Here is a 16,730-nt window from a genome sequence, read left to right as displayed (position 1 = left end):
GTTTGCTCTCTCTCTCTCTGCTTTTTGTATATTCCATTTTCTGTTTTTTCTCGAGTTTTCTTTCTTATTGCTTGTAGATTTGTCCATTGCCTCTCTCTCTCTCTCTCTCTCTCTCTCTCTCTCTCCACCTACACCCTCGCCTCTAACCTACATACACTCGAGCCGGCTTTCACTGCAGCTGGGCGGGTCACTCACTGGCCACCTCGGCGCCCCAAGGCTGAAGACAGGCACCGACAAGTTTCTTCTTTCAACCCAGCGAGAGAGAGAGAGAGAGAGAGAGAGAGAGAGAGAGAGAGAGAGAGAGAGAGAGAGAGAGAGAGAGAGAGAATAACTTGAAGGTGAAAGAATGATGAGAGGGAGAAAGAAAATAATAAACTAATGAGGGACAAAGAAATACCGTATAATGAGAGAGAGAGAGAGAGAGAGAGAGAGAGAGAGAGAGAGAGAGAGAGAGAGAGAGAGAGAGAGAGAGAGAGACGCCACCCACACGCCAGCATCCACTAAGCACTTTTCAAGCCATAAAAAGCAGACGATGACGACCATTAACGAGAACCGTAAACCAGTGAAGTCCACCACCACCACCACCATCACCTCCTACAACACCATCACCTCCACCACGTATTTCAGCTTCCATTCCCACCACCACCACCACCACGTATTTCAGCTTCCATTCCCACCACCACCACCACCACGTATTTCAGCTTCCAATCCCAACACCACCGCCATTCCTACTAACACCATCACCACGTATTCCAGCTTCCATTCCCAACACCACCAACAAAATCACCACCGCCATTCCTGCCAACACCATCACCTCCATCACGTATTTCACCTTCCATCCCCAACACCACCAACAAAATCACCACCAGCCATCACTATTCCTACCGCACTTCCTTCACCACTTTTTTTTTGCAGCAGAGGAGTCGGTTCAAGGGCATAAAAAATTGAAATAAACATACCTATCAAAACACGGCAGAATACAGTTATAGATTATTTACCCCCAACACCACCACAACAATAACCACAGCATTCCTTCCACTTTAGCAGATCCACAAGTTCACCCCTTAAGACCAAAGTAAAATTCCCTTTTCTACCTCTAACCCACCTGAGTTCACCTGCGTCTCCATATACGTATACAGGTGAATACCGGTCCCTACCCCTCTGAATCCACTATTGATCCACCCAATTAATTCCCTCTTTACACTTCTGATTAACTTGATTTTACCTTCGTCCTTCCCTCCCTATATTCACTACTAATCCACCCACTTAAACCATGATATATCCACCCAATTAATTCCCTCTTTACAATTCTGATTAACCTGATTTTACCTGCTTCTTTCCCTCCCACTGTATACTCACTACTAATCCACTCACTTAAACCATGATATACCCCATTTATACCTCCGATCCACCTGGTATTACCTACACGCAAATACTCTTCCATCCTTAAAATTAATTACTAATCCACCCACTTAAAACCACCTCTGATACACCTATGTTACCTCCGGCATCCATTTTCCTTCAAACGTAAATACCCTTCCACTTAAACCAAGGTATACCCCGCTCACCCTCCATCCACCTCAGCTCCCCTACGTTCCGACTCCCCTACACGCGCACGGCATTACCTGTGGAATGGAGGTCAGCAGGTGCACGATTTCCCTCCCCCACCCACACAACGCAAGACGCCGCGGAGAATCATTGTATTTCAAGCACGCGCTCCCCTCGAGAAAGCCCAACCGAGACGCCGCAAGGAAAGGAAAACGTAACAGAGGGAGGAGAACTAAGTCATGTGTATACCTGTGTTCTTCCGTGTTATGTTGTCTGTTTTCTGAGCTTATTTTCTTCCCCTATAAAATATAAGAAAAGGGAAGGGTAGTAAATAATCTGCAACTGTAATCTACCGTGTTTTGATACGTATGTTTACAGGCGTTTGAATCCTTTACTTAGTTACACACAAAAACATTCGCCAATAGACCTTAATCTATTTCAATAAAACAATACTATTCCCGTTAAGACACAGTGACCGGGCTAACGTAACGGAGTGGCTGCCTTCCGAACCAAGACCAAGAGGATTGCATAAAAAAAGGTTTGATACACGCCAGTGATAGGTAGGGTTTGTTTACATACAAGTTGGTGCTGGTATGCTTGGCTTCCTACATCAACACGAGACTGTATGCCGGATTTTTTAAACGTCAAATTAGTATCTATTAAGGTCATGTGGCTGATTTGGCTTTCTAATTCCACTTTCAGGACGGAGTTAGCTGGAAGTGTTGGACATATTACATCGACGTTACAAACTCAAGACGTAAAATTATATAAAAAATCAACGACACCAACTAACCACGCCTTGAAAAACAGGTAAGAAAAAAAAGATAAATCGGCTACATTTTTGTTGATGAAGACTAATAGATTCGACGTTTAAAAATCAGGCGAATCATTAATCGGGTATTGAAGCAGATTTCTGATTCAGCTTGGTCGGTGTATGGAATCTTGACTAATGTTTTTTTCAACCTTGTTTCAATTTTTTTGTTTTCTGGTGCTTTTATCCAATTTCTGGAATAAAATAAGAGAAAACTATGTCATATTTTTGTCTAAGAATATTTTCGCGTGTTTCGATGTCAGTGATTAGTTTTTTTTTTTAATCAATGAGAACATTTGGTTATATCTAACAACACTTTTGATCTTGTGGTCTCACCTTGTGGTTTTCTCGATTCATTTCTTTTTTTCCTCTCTTGCAAAGATAAAACTGGATCATTTCTATTTTATTTTATTTTTATTTTTTTTACATTTGTTTTCGTGCTCCGAGCTCCTTGTGGTCTCACGTTGAGGTTTTCTTGATAATATCGTTTTCTGGACTATTACCTTCGTCTTACGCTCTCTAATTTGCTGGGGCCGAATACGAGCTCACGCCGCAAGTCTCCCAAGCGATGTGATTCCGAAAGTTTCTCATCTTTTCTTCCCGGCCCAACAAACATACCTCTTGCTCACTTCAGAACGGCCGGCCAGCCACCAGCCATTCAGCCCCGCCCCAAACTTTCTACACTGTGCGGCGCGGCGTGACGTGGCGTGTCGTGATGCTCCCAGGCTTCGCTCCTAATGACCCACCGACGTCGATGAAAAACACTGCCTGACCACGACTTGAAACTTTCTTCATCTGGCACCAACAAGGAAGAGAAGCGATGGAAGGGAAGGGAAAGGCTTGGAGGTGTTATTTTTTCTGGTCTGGTGACGATTCTGAAACCTTTCTTCATCTGTCACCAGCGAGGAAGAGAGGGGACGGAAGGGAAAGGAAAGGTTTGGAGGTGGTTTTAATCTTCTGGTTTCTTTCACTCCTTAAATGACCATGCAAACTACTGCCTGGTGACAATTACCTTTCTTCTTTTTTACTTTTTTCTTTCTTACGTACACTTTCCTCATCTGACACCAACGAGGAATAAAGGAGAGGGAAGGGAAATGAAAGGTTGAGGTGTTTTCTTTTTTTCTTTTTCCGGGTTTCTTTTACTTCCTAATGACCATGCAAAGTACAGGCTGGTGACGATTACGAACCAACAAGGAGACGGAATGGAAGGAAAAGGAGAGGTTGGGAGGTGTGTTTTTTATCTTCTGGGTTTCTTTCGCTCCCTAATGACTACGAGAACTACTCTTTTTTTTTTCTTTCTTTCTTTAACAACACTTCTTTATCTGGCACCAACGAGGAATAGAGGAGAGGAAAGGGAAGAGAAGGGAAAGGGTCGAAGAAGTGTTTTTATATATCTTTTCTGGTTTCTTTCACCCATTAATGACCATAGACAATTTACCAACACTTTCTTTAACGAGTGGACCAACAAGGAAGAGGGGAAAGGAACGGGAATGGAAAGATTTGGAGAGATGATTTACTTTTTTATCTTCTGGTTTCTTTCACTCCCTAATAGTCATGAAAACTATTCCCTGGTGACCATTATTATCTTTCTTTTTTACGTACACTTTCTCCATCTGGCATCAAACGAGAAGAGAGGATGAAGATTGGATGAAGATGTATGGGTAAGGAAGGAGCATCTGTCGTTCTTCAGCTTCATTCACTCCTCTGACAATAACTAAACTTCCTTCGCCTGGCACCTGCAAGACAAACGAGGGAGGGAAGGGAAAGGAAAGGCAGGAGAGAGGTGGAGAGGTGGATGGGAGAGGAAAGCACGTCTCCATACAACAGAACATCTTTACCATTGTTCCCGCCAATACCAGCGGTGAAAATAATGTACTGCCTATTATGCTACACACTGAAGGTCTTCGTGAAATGACGAGGGAGAGGAAAGGGAAGAGAAAGCCAGGAGAAGTGGAGGGTGGAGGGTGGGTTCAGGAAAACACGTAAACGAATAAGACGGTGTATCTATCTCTTCCATTGTTCCCGCCAATACTAACTGTGAATATAACGTCTTTTGTATTGCTTCGAGAACTGACAGACGGCTTTTTAAAACGTGATATGTCGACAGGCTACTGGCAAGGTAATCTATGTATATGAAAATGAGTAAATGACTAACGGTGGAAGTTTAGCGAACAAAGAGTTTCATACAGATTTTTTTATATTCTTTTTATTCAGACAGATCGAGAGTTGGATATTTATAAGCCTTTGTTTGGGTGAAGAAGAGGAAGGAAGAGAAAGTTTGCCCGAGAGTCTTGTGGTGGCGGTGACGGCGGTGCCAGGCGCGGCGAGGCCCGGCCCAGAGTGTCGTACTGTCCGCCTGGCACTGTCACCACGCCGGACACCCCGACGCACGCCACAAGGAGAAATCGCCTCATTATAAAAGTAGTGTGAGAAAATAAAGTACCAAGATGAAAGAGCACACACAAAAAAACGAAGCTAGTGTACGAAGAGAGAAGCCATAAGAAAATAGTAACATGAAACGACCAAAACAAAAATATGATTAAGGATATGCAAAAGTAAATAAAATAAAAATCTGATATGGCGTATTAACTTTCAACAACGACCTGTCTAATTGATTGATTACTGGGGGCGTTTGTCTTGGCGCCGCAACTGCAAGGTCATGTGGCGCCGAATTAAAGATTAAAATAAACTATATTTTAAAACTACACCAAACAGTATTTAATTAAAGACACGGGAGATCATGTCCCGGAAAGAGTGCCTTCGCCAACGAAACCTGTCTAAAGAAAGAAACGACGACGACGACAAGAAGAAAAGATGACGATGAAGAACGCTAATTATCATACACACACTCAGATAAGGACAATATCACACTGCTGTCATCCATAAAACAAGCCATGCACCCTTCATTATCTTCCTTCTATTTTCCTCCTCTTTCCCTCTCCATTCTCCGCCTTCTGTTCTTTCTTTCGCACTCTCCTTCTTCCCTTTTTCCTCCTCCTCCCCCTAATCTCTTCTTTCGGCTCCTCTTCCTACTCTTCCTTACCCCCACATTATTTTTCTTCCTCCTTCTCCTCTTCTATTTTCATCCTTCTCCTCCTCCTTCCCTCTCCATCCTCCGCCTTCTGTTCTTTCTTTCGCACTCTCCTCCTCCTCTCCTGCCGTCTCCTCTTCCTCCTTCCCTTTTTTCCTCCTTCTCCTCCCACTCATCTTTTCTTTCGGCTCCTCTTCCTTACCCCCCTATTACTTTTCTTCTTCCTCCTCCTCTATTTTCATCTTTCTCCTCCTCCTTCCCTCTCCTTCTTCTGCCGTCTCCTCCTCCTCCTTCCCTTTTTTCCTCCTTCTCCTCCCACTCATCTCTTCTTTCGGCTTCCCTTCCTACTCTTTCCAAATTCCTACCCCCATGCACATTACTTCTTCCTCCTCCTCCTACTCCCCTTATTTTCTTCCTCCTCCTACTTCCCTTATCTTCTCCTCCTCCTCCTCCTCCTCCTCGTGGCTATCATCGTCCATCATCACCATTGTTACGGCGTCGCTGTGATGGAAGTGTCGTCAACCTTGGCTCAGCAGTAGTCCACCCTCAAACTTCCGGTCTGCTGCTCCTAGGACGAGTCAGCAGCGTTCTCTCTCTCTCTCTCTCTCTCTCTCGTTTATATTTCTTACGCACCCGCATTCTCTATCAATATCATTCATTTTTTATAGTCAAATTAAGCTTTTCCTTCGTCTCCTCTTTTATCTCCAACATCAACATCCCCCTCTCTCTCTCTCTCTCTCTCCGGGATTCACAAAAATAGCATCAGTATTACACCGCCACCCGCCACAAAGGGGTCACGGGACTCCACCCCCCAGCCCGCTATTACCGCATTCCTGTGCATCTCGCTGCTCCTCTCTATTATTAGATGCGCCACAGACTGATTCTCCTTTGTGCGCGCGTCCGACATTACTTGCAAAAATAGTGTAATACAAGTGAAAAGAACTACTACTGTTAGACACGAACTGTTTTGTGTTCCACGTTTAAGATGAAAATAAACATGAAATTTAGTTAATTGTGTATATTTTTCCTGTTTCTAAGCAATATAAAGAAAAGGATTAGACAGTCAACAGGAAGAAGAATATACACGAACGGTTCTGACTTCCACGTTTGAGGTGAAAAAAAAGGAAATTTATCGAAGTAACACGTCTAGTTTTTTTTTTATTAGTTTCTACGTGAAGTAAAGAAAAAGATTAAAAAACAGGTTATTTTGTATATACGTTTAAATAAAATGAAGCTTGATATGACAAAACCATCACGAATTATAGTCATGCCATTATGTAAAGATTAATGCTACCAATGAAAGCAATAACCGCATAAATGAATAAGCCAAGCAGCAAGTAACACGGCTGTCGAGCATCAAGCGAGAGCACCGTGTATTGCCGCTGAAGACAAGCACCATTTGACGGGGAAACTGTAATAATCGAGGTGTATGACGAATATTTTATTATAAACTGGTTTTATGGACACATATTTGTTTTTACATGACGAATATAGGATTATATATAGTGTTTTTGTAAAGGACTGCAAGGACAAGTCTGTACTGAGGTGCAAGAATATACTTACATACTTAAAAAATATAAAAAATCCTGCTTAAAAATCCTACTTCCACCTCCCCGTGGTGAGCAGGGGGCAACAGATGATATCATCTGGCTAACGGAAGAGGTGAGCGATCGTTAATGGACGTATGAACAATCGGACTTGGAGGTGAGTGATAAAACGCGCTTTTCACCTAATATTCTGCCGCGCTTTTGATAGCAATATATCAGCAACGTTTGCCGCGCTTTTGATATGCCAATCCGCGCTTTCGTAAAACGCCGCATTTGACCCGCGTGTCCCCGGCTATCCGTCAGGGCAGGTCAGGTCAAAACATGAGGATGGTGATCATGGAGGTGGTGATGAAGATGCCCTCCGCCCCGCCTCGCTATCTCTACATCAAGAACGGGAAAGCTTGGAGGGGAGGGAAAATGCTCTCTCTCTCTCTCTCTGAATCGGATATGATGAAAACGAACAGGAGCTAACACGACGTTGCCAGATTGTTGTACTCAGCCGCTCATATTTCCCGACTTCCTGCCCCAAAACTGTCTTCTGGGCTCCAATAACAAAAATCATTCATAGTTATCGTTAAAAGTTAGATCCTGATGTTTCTTGGCAATAGTTAGGCGTCAAAAACAGGTAAATACTATGCTCTGAGTACGATAATCTGGCAACGGTGAGCTAACATGAGAGAACAAAGATATGAAAACGAGGAGCACCACTCGATTTATTGAAGACGTTTACTTGTTTATTTCTTTACCCAACGTCATTAATAAGATAGCATTTCTTTACTTACTGACACGCTTGTATAGATTGTGGAGTGCTAGACTGAAGGCTGTAATTCCTTAGCTTTTAGCATCACAATCCGGTAACTGAATAACACTGTATCTTTTTATTCCTTTCGTTTCTAGTATTTTCTGTATCCCCTTTTTATAAGCCTCAGACTAAAATAAATACTATTATCTATCTATAAATACTCATCTACTTGCTGATACTCATCCTTCCCTCTCACAAGACCCAACACGCATCTAGGTCAAGATTATAGTCCTGCACGGCAATATCATCCCTTGGCGTAGGAGCACAGGGGTCAAAGTGGCTTACCCCAATCCAAACCAGTAGACAGGAAGGCGGGAGGAAGAGAGAGGAAAGGGTAGCCTTCCCTCCCCTCCCTGCCCCCCTTGTCACATTAATAAGGGAATAAAGGGTAAAGGATATGATTCCCAGGACACTCTTGACCTCACCTACATCCCGCCCTGCCCCCCTGACCTCACTCCGCCGGGGAAGTCTGGGTCTCGAGGGGATGACTCACGGAGGACAGACGGAAAGGACATTCACCACTACTCATTACAAAGTGCAGGTGGTGCTGACTCAGAGGGATAAATGAACAAGAGAAAAAAGCCCGCCCTTGATTAGAGTACTGGGTAGAAAATCATGAAAGGGAAATATAAATGAAAATGGATATGCAAACTGATCAGAAAAGGGCCTTAGTTAGAGTCTACCCTAAAAGAGCTGGATAAAAAAATCAAGATAAAGATATATGAATGGAAATGGATGTATATATGAAAACTGAATACGAAATCGGCCGTTCTACTAAAACTGTCACGGGAAAAGAAAACTATACAACGAGGAAAAGATTGATCTACAACTTACATGATAGAAAAAAAGGGAAACTCATAAATTTCCCGTATAAACATAAGTTTGCGACGAGAAAAGAAACAAATATCGCTTTACCGAGTATTCTACATTATCTACTGTTGGAAAAATTTATATAATGAAACTAATAAAAAAATGCAGTATTACCATAACCCCAAAAAACAAACGTATCCTGCAAGTCACTTCACGAACGAAACAATGAATCAATACCAACGAGAGTTCCTAGACCTACACATTACCGCGTCCTCAATAAACAACACACCCAGTTCCATTACTAAACACACGGGTCCCTGTACTCTGTAATCGCCGACCCTGTGATCAGCCGCATGATGGATGAAGCAGTGATTAACGGGGCCGTAATGGCAAGGCGGGCTGCGGCAGGGCGGAGAGAGGTGATTTTAGGGCCGAAACCGCGCGGCGACGAATCCACAGTCACGGCCGGAAGAAAACAGGTGGGGAGGGGGGCGGGAGGGAAAAGTCACTGGCGGGAAGCAATAAGCAAGGGCAAAGGTGGCGCAGAGTTCACTATATTCATTAAGAGATTATCAAAGGAATTACAAGGCACGGGTGAGGGTGAGGCAAGATGAGAAGGAATGTGAGTAAAAGTTAATGTTGCGTCATCTTGTGAGAGAGAGAGAGAGAGAGAGAGAGAGAGAGAGAGAGAGAGAGAGAGAGAGAGAGAGAGAGAGAGCAGCTGAGGAAATAAACGAGATAACGAGTCAAGAAGCAGTTTCGGTTGGTAATAATACTAAACACGAGGAAATCACTGAATTTATACTTTCCAGACCGTAATTTTGCCGCTGATAGCGCCGAATTAAGGTTGATCGCTGATATAAAACAAACCACAAGTGTGCAAGATATTTAAAACGGTTAAATCATATACTGTAGTTAGGCAACCCGTACATTCTGACACGAACAAGGTCTGGCAACGCGAGCTTTCTTAAAAATTAACACGTTTATATTCCTTCGTGTGCACCAGTACTTTCAAAACCCAGCTGGACAAAATTTCCCTGCTCCTCCAATGATACTTAACGTAACTGGCTGTGCTTCAGGTGTGTTACTGGAGCAGAATTTTTTTAAGTGTTGAACAGGTAAATGCATAATCGCGCCTGCATTGCCGGAATCTGATTAGCTCTTGCAGGTATACCTTCACACACACACACACTGACCTCTCAAAGCCTCGAAGCGTTGGCTGACTATACACACACACACACACACACACTTTCTCCGGGGCAGACAAACAAGGAAGAAAGGACCAGCAAACGGAGGAAAGCACAAAAAAATAAACAAATGGTATACACAGATCACGCCCAAGAGAAATATAAATAACAAGCAAACACGTGTACAAAAACAATAACTAATGAGAAACACAAAATAATGCACTTTCTCCAGGTAGACAGGCAAACAATGAAGACCAGTGACGGAGGCAGACACGAAACAAACACAAGTGGAAAACACCGATTAACCCATGAAAAAAAAACTAACAGACTACCAATGAGCAAAGAGGTGCAGCTATACAATGAACTACAAGAGAGAAACACACGAAGACACAAATAACGGAGAAATATCCAGAATACAATCAAGGGGAAACTGCTTCGGGCCAGCGGTCAACGAACACGCGTGAACTATAATCAAGGCCGGTGTGGGTGTGGGTGGGTGAGTGCGTGAGTGGGTGTGTAGGAAGGGGATTAACAGCAACGAAGAAACACGAAATAGACTGGTGCAGGCTGTAGCGGGCGGCTGGTAAACACATGGGAAACAGTGTGTGTGTGTGTGTGGGGGGGGGGGGGGGTTAGCATGAGGACAGCCAAGGAGGAACATGAAACGGAAGAACGGCGATGTAATAACAAGAAAATACGCCAAGAGGAAACCGAAGTAGGAAGCAGCGGCTGGTAAACACGTGGGAAACAGTGTGTGTGGGCGTGTAGATGAGCAAGGAAGAACAGATAACACGTGTATATAGGAACAGACAAACGAAGCAACAGGAAGAATACACACTCACACGAACCCAAGAGGAAACTGATACAGGGAAGCAAAGGGTAAACACGTGTGATCTGTAAACAAGACTGACGTGGGTGCAGTGTGAAATCTCGGCTATTTGGGTTGATAGCTTATTTTCACAGCCAGCCACAACCACAAACACCCGGCTCCCAGAAATCCACATGACCCCGCAAGTAACGATGTGATCTCAGAGGAAGCTCCAGTCACCACCTAGATAGAATTTCCTAACGTGGGAGAAAGGAATGCTCTCTCGAAACGTTGGAAATTGAGGAAAAGCACTGATCAAACTTACCCGAGTTGAAATACTGATAACATGTGGCCTTATGGGGTGCTTCTGAAGATACTGTCAGTGGTTGAAAGTCACGTCCAGCACTCCTAGATAGAATTTCCTAACGTGGGTGGAGGAAGGAGGAGGGAGTGCTTTCTCGAAACGTTAGAAATTGAACAAAAACAACTCAAACTTACCACGGATGAAGTACTGATGATATGGAGCCTCCTGGAGTAATTCTGAAGGCACTGTCAATGATAGGGAGTCACGTCCAGAGCGTTTAAGTCACTAGCCAGCGCTGCACAATACACATCCGCCTCGCTCAGCCACACGAGTGAAAGTCTGCCCCAGTCAACCGCTCCCTGTCATCACCCCTCCCGCCATGACCCTCCTGTGACGTCACCACCAGCCATGACGTGTACAGAGGCAGCCATTGGTTGAGGGCAGGGAGAGCAAGCCTGCCATTGGTCAAGACGTCCGTGGGTCTGGCATTGCGTCACGTGTTGGTGGTGGTGATGGTGCCTTTTCATGGGGATTGCCGCACTGAAGACCAATCATGCCCCTCTGTGCTGGCAGCCTTTGAGAGAGGGTGAGGGTTAATACTTGGTGCTTTTAATGAGAGAGAGAGAGAGAGAGAGAGAGAGAGAGAGAGAGAGAGAGAGAGAGAGAGAGAGAGAGAGAGAGAGAGAGAGAAGGTTACGAATGGAAGGAAAGGGAAGGAAATAACAATAACAAAAGCTACGAAGACAGGGGCGGTGGTGGTGAGAGAGAGAGAGAGAGAGAGGGTTACGAATGGAAGGAAAGGGAAGGAAATAACAATAACCAAAGTACGAAGACAGGGGCGGTGGTGGTGGTATGGTGATGGCGTGGTGGTGCAGATGGTGATGATGGGGATGGGGATGAAAGTGCTATGAAAAGAAATGATAATAATAGTGATAATTTTAACTTAGGGATACGTTAGGGACACCTTTGTTTTGCCTTTTTGTACGTTTAGCGGATTTTTTTCTGAAGGTCAATGTTTAGTTGTTTATTTCATTTTGAAGACTAATTTTAAGGAGAGACTATAAAGATTTTCGGAGGTAATTTTTATCTGATATGATAACTTTTATATATTTTAGATAGATGAGAGAGAGAGAGAGAGAGAGAGAGAGAGAGAGAGAGAGAGAGAGAGAGAGATTCATTGCCTATTAATTCTTATTTGCACTCGGTAGAGTTATCGGTTTTCTTTTGCCTATATAACAAGTTCCTCTTTTGGAGAGCAAGATTGATTTCATTATTAAACCACGGAGGATTTTTAACTTTTCGACGCTTTCCACAAGATTGCACGGATCAGTTATTAATCGAGCTTTAAAGTCTTATTCTTTCAAAATCCGCTCTTTTAAAATTGGGAACCAATATCTTATTCTCTGCAATCCTTGTTTGAGCTCTCATGTCGAGACGCACCAGTCTATGATCGCATGATCCGAGGTGTTCGCCAACGCTAACATTGTCAACTAAGTTCTCTTGGGTTACTAATACAAGATCAAGAATATTATTATCGCGCGTTGGTTCACTAACCATTTGGCTAAGGCAGTTATTTTCAACGAGGTCTAACATCCTGTGCGATTCCCCCTCGGATCCCGTGAGTGTCTGCCAGTCTATATGCGGTAGATTAAAATCGCCCAAAATCAATGCATCACTGTTTCGGAGTGCTCTTTGCAAAACGCTATACATTATTTCATCACCCTCGCGTGATTGGCCTGGAGGCCTATAAGTGACGGATATGTTGATTTTAAATTGATCGGTGTTTGCACTCACGCTCACGTGTTCTACAGTACTGTCCTTTGGTGTTTTATCAACGGGCTGTAAGCTACTTTTGACGTAAAGAGCCACTCCTCCACCTCTACGATTAACTCGGTCTTTATTGAAAAATATCTTTATTATATTCAGAAATTAAGTCTTTATTAGCGGTGTCAATAAATGTTTCAGTTACGGCAATTACATCAAAGTCCTCTTGTTTTAGTTAGGCACTGCAATTCATCGATCTTATTTCTTAAGCTTCGAGCGTTAAAGCTAAGAAGCGTTCAAGCTAAGAGAGAGAGAGAGAGAGAGAGAGAGAGAGAGAGAGAGAGAGAGAGAGAGAGAGTCATGATTGCATAAGAATGTCCTGCTTAAGGCCAGGAAAAAAACCCATCTTGATTTTTCTTCTTTCGCTGAAGAACAACTTTTTTTTCTTTTACCAAGACATATTTTGAAGAAACACAATCTTAAAGCGTTTCCATTCAGGCTCTATGTGGGTTTAATTATTTTCCCTCGGCGGGGCGTATCCTGGTGGTGGTGGTGATGGTGGCAGACGTGGTGATGGGATGGGTGAGGGTGGTGGTAATGGTGATGATGGTGGCAGTGGTGGTGGTGGTGGTTCGGGTTGTCTGCTCGGCGGGGTTGGGGTTGGCGCTGGAGGCCCGGGGCTGTCAATGATCCCCGGGTAGGCCTAGGCGGCGGCCATAGTGAGCGCTCAATGGGAATTTTTCGCCTTAAATTGCTGGGTGTGTTGTGACGGGCGAGTCCTTTCTCTTTCACCTCCACCGCCGTCACTTTTCCCTCGTCCTTTTTCCTTCTTCTTCTTCTTCTTCTTCTTCTTCTTCCTTTTCATGTTCTTGTTCTTCTTGTTCTTGTTCTTGTTCAGATTCTTGTTCTTGTTCTTGTTCTTGTTCTTGTTTTTGTTTTTCTTCTTCTTTACTATCTCCATCCTCTTTTCTTCCATTTATTTCCTCTTATTTTTCGTTACATTTTTTTCCTCTACCATCACCCTATTCAACTTACTTCTTCCATTTGTTTCTCTTTTTTTCCTTGTCTTCTTTATAATCAACTGCTCTTCATATCTACATCATTACCCTCTTCTTTTTTGCCATTTTTTTTTTTCGTTACATTCTTCTTTATATTCAACTTTTTATTCCAGTTATTCTTCACCATCATCATCATCATCATTCTCTTCTTTGTCATCTTTCATTTATTTTTATTTTTCGCCTTATTCTTCTTTATCATTAACTTTTCTTTTTATTTGCCATCCTCCTCATTTTTCTTACTCCTTCCATTTTCTTATATTCCTTCTTATTTTCTTTATAATCAACTTTACGACTTATTTTTCTTCTCCTTTAATTATCATCATTTTGGTTCTCCTTGTTCTTACTCTTGTTCTTGCCTTTGTTCTTCTTCTCCTTCCCCTGTTTATTACCGTTTTTGTTCTCCTTGTTCTTCTTATTTCTGTTCTTGCTTTCTCTATATTGTTTTTCCTTATCTTCATGTTCTTGTATAGTTATTGATCCTGCTATTGTTCGTGTTCTTGTTGTTCTTCCTCCTCCTCCTCCTCCTCACGCCTGTATCCTCCATCACTATTCCATTTTAAGCTTCTTTTTCCTTATCTTACTTTTCATTTCCTGTTTCCACCGTCTCATGATTTCCTTAACCTCCCCCCCACCCCCCTCTTCTCTCTCTCTCTCTCTCTCTCTCTCTCTCTCTCTCTCTCTCTCTCTCTCTTCGCGTGTGGTCTTGTAGTAATTCTGTAAGGAGGAAACTTTTCGCCGCCTGTCTTCGAGTTCGTGTGAGGAAGAAAAATGAACTGTGATGGAGGGAAGAAAAATGGAGAGAAGAGAGGAAAATTAAACGTTGTAGATGGGTGAAAAATGGAGAGGAGGAGGAGGAGGAGGGGAGAGAGAGAGAGAGAGAGAGAGAGAGAGAGAGACGAGACGAGACAAGACGAAGCGAGAACACGAGACGAGATAGAAAAAAAAGAAAACAGGCAAAAATTACAACTAAGTAACGAAAACAGAGAAAACAAATAAAAAAAATACAGAATGACAAAAAGGGAGATGAACTGAAAAAGGAAAGGGAGGGGCTAACAGGAGGAGAGAAGGAAGGGAGGAAGGGGAACAAGACAGAGGGAGGGAAAGAGGGATGAAGGAAGGGAAGGGGGGACAAAACAGAGGGAGGGGAAGAGGGATGAAGGAAGGAAAGGGGGGACAAAACAGAGGGAGGGAAAGAGGGATGAAGGAACGGAAAGGGGGACAAAACAGAGGGAGGGAAAGAGGGATGAAGGAAAGGAAAAGGGGACAAAACAGAGGGAGGGAGGGAACGAAAGGAGGAAAAAAGGGAGGGAAACATGGGGTCAAGGCAGGTTCTGTTTCACTTCCTTCTGATTCTGGGACAAATTATAGACCTCCAGTTTGTCCCCAGTGACCACCCAGACGCAGGTTACGGAGGGAGGGAGAGAGAAGTGAAAATGAGGAGGCAAGAGAAAAACAAGAAGAAAAGGGCCGGGGGTGGGGGGGGGGGGTACGTTAAGGAAGGGATATAAAGAGAAAGGAAAAGGAGAAGGGAAGAGGCATAAAGTGGAAAAGAAGGAGGAAGAGTATAAGACAGACAGGGTGAAGAAAAGGGACAGAGGAAGAGAAGAAGGGATAAAAGATAGGAAATAAAGAAGCCGTAAATGAAAGAGAGTGAAGATAAAGAAAGGGGGAGAAGGGAGAAGGGTGGAGGGAGGGAATAGAGAGGATAGTAGTGAATAGGCAAAGGAAACAGGAATAGAGAGAGAGAGGAAGGAAATGAATGAAAAGGGAAGGCGGTAGAGGAATACAGGGAGGAAGAGAAACAGCGAGACAGAGACAAAAAAAAGAATAGAAGGAGGGAGGTAAAGAAATAGGGAGGCAGGGAGAAGGGGAAGGAGGGAGGGAGGTAAACAAAACAAAGATAGGGGGAAGGAGAAGAGAAGGGAGGAGAGGAGGGAGAGAGGTAAGTAATAATATAGATACACGAAAACAGGGAGAGGAGGCAAAGAAAACAAAAGAAAGGAGGGAGAAGGGGAAGAAAACGGAAAGAAGGGAAGAGAAGGAGGGAGGGAGGGAGGTAAAGAGAGGGGGAAGTAGAAGAGAAGGGAGGAGAGGAGGGAGAGAGGTAAGTAATAATATAGATACACGAAGACAGGGAGAGGAGGCAAAGAAAACAAAAGAAAGGAGGGAGAAGGGGAAGAAAACGGAAAGAAGGGAAGAGAAGGAGGGAGGGAGGGAGGTAAAGAGAGGGGGAAGTAGAAGAGAAGGGAGGAGAGGAAGGAGAGAGGTAAATAATAATATAGATACACGAAGACAGGGAGAGGAGGCAAAGGAAACAGAAGAAAGGAGGGAGAAGGGGAAGGAAACGGAAAGAAGGGAAGAGAAGGGAAGGGAGGAGGGAGGTAGAAAATAAACAAAGGGAGAGGGAAGGGAGGGAGGTAGGGATAAAGATACACAAAGATAGAAAGACGAGGCAGAGGAAACGAAGGGAGGGAGGGAGGAGGGTTAAAAAGGGTTAATTAAAAAAACAAGCGTAAGTTATTTTTTTTCTTCGTATACTTCTTTCCAAACTTCCTCCCGCGTCTCCTCTTCCCCCCCCCGACGACTAACGACTCAACGGAAATGCCTGTTCTTTTCTTTCTTTTTGTAGGTCACGTCAATTAAAATATTTCTACATCTTTGCCGCACGTTGCTCTCACTCCCCCCCCTCCCTCCCTCTCTCTCTCTCTCTCTCTCTCTCTCTCTCTGCGCATGTCTAGTTTATGCATTACGTAATATAAACTGTGTGTGTGTGTTTGTGTGTGTGTGTGTGTGTGCTTCTAACATGGTCACTTATCTATCTATTTATTTATCTATTATTTATTCATTCATTCATCTGTCTATTATTTCTACCGAGCATCAAATGAAAGGTAAAGGGAAAACGGGAAGGAGGTGGAGTGGACAAGTGGACAGGTGATTCATAGGACAGGTAAGGGACGAGCCAGGACAGGAAGACAGGTGGTGATGCATGGGGCAGGTAGGCGAGGAGACAGGTGAGCCTCGAGACAGAGGGCAGGTGAGGAGCGGGCTAATGAGGGCGAG

At 43.7% G+C, this 16,730-nt stretch overlaps 1 protein-coding gene across 1 annotated transcript in view; it reads right to left on the bottom strand.

Moving 5' to 3' along the window:
• Positions 1-11,209, bottom strand: part of LOC126997962 (uncharacterized) — a 40,340-nt gene extending 29,131 nt beyond the window's left edge. The window contains exon 1 of the mRNA XM_050859229.1: positions 11,043-11,209. The gene's annotated coding sequence lies outside the window, so the exon portion shown is untranslated. The remainder of the gene's footprint in view (positions 1-11,042) is intronic.
• Positions 11,210-16,730: the final 5,521 nt, after the last annotated feature.

This window comes from Eriocheir sinensis, chromosome 13 (assembly GCF_024679095.1).
Source record: "Eriocheir sinensis breed Jianghai 21 chromosome 13, ASM2467909v1, whole genome shotgun sequence".
NCBI lineage: Eukaryota > Metazoa > Arthropoda > Malacostraca > Decapoda > Varunidae > Eriocheir > Eriocheir sinensis.
The sequence above is the reverse complement of the archived record's forward strand: the minus strand, read 5'-3'. Positions and strand labels throughout refer to the sequence as shown.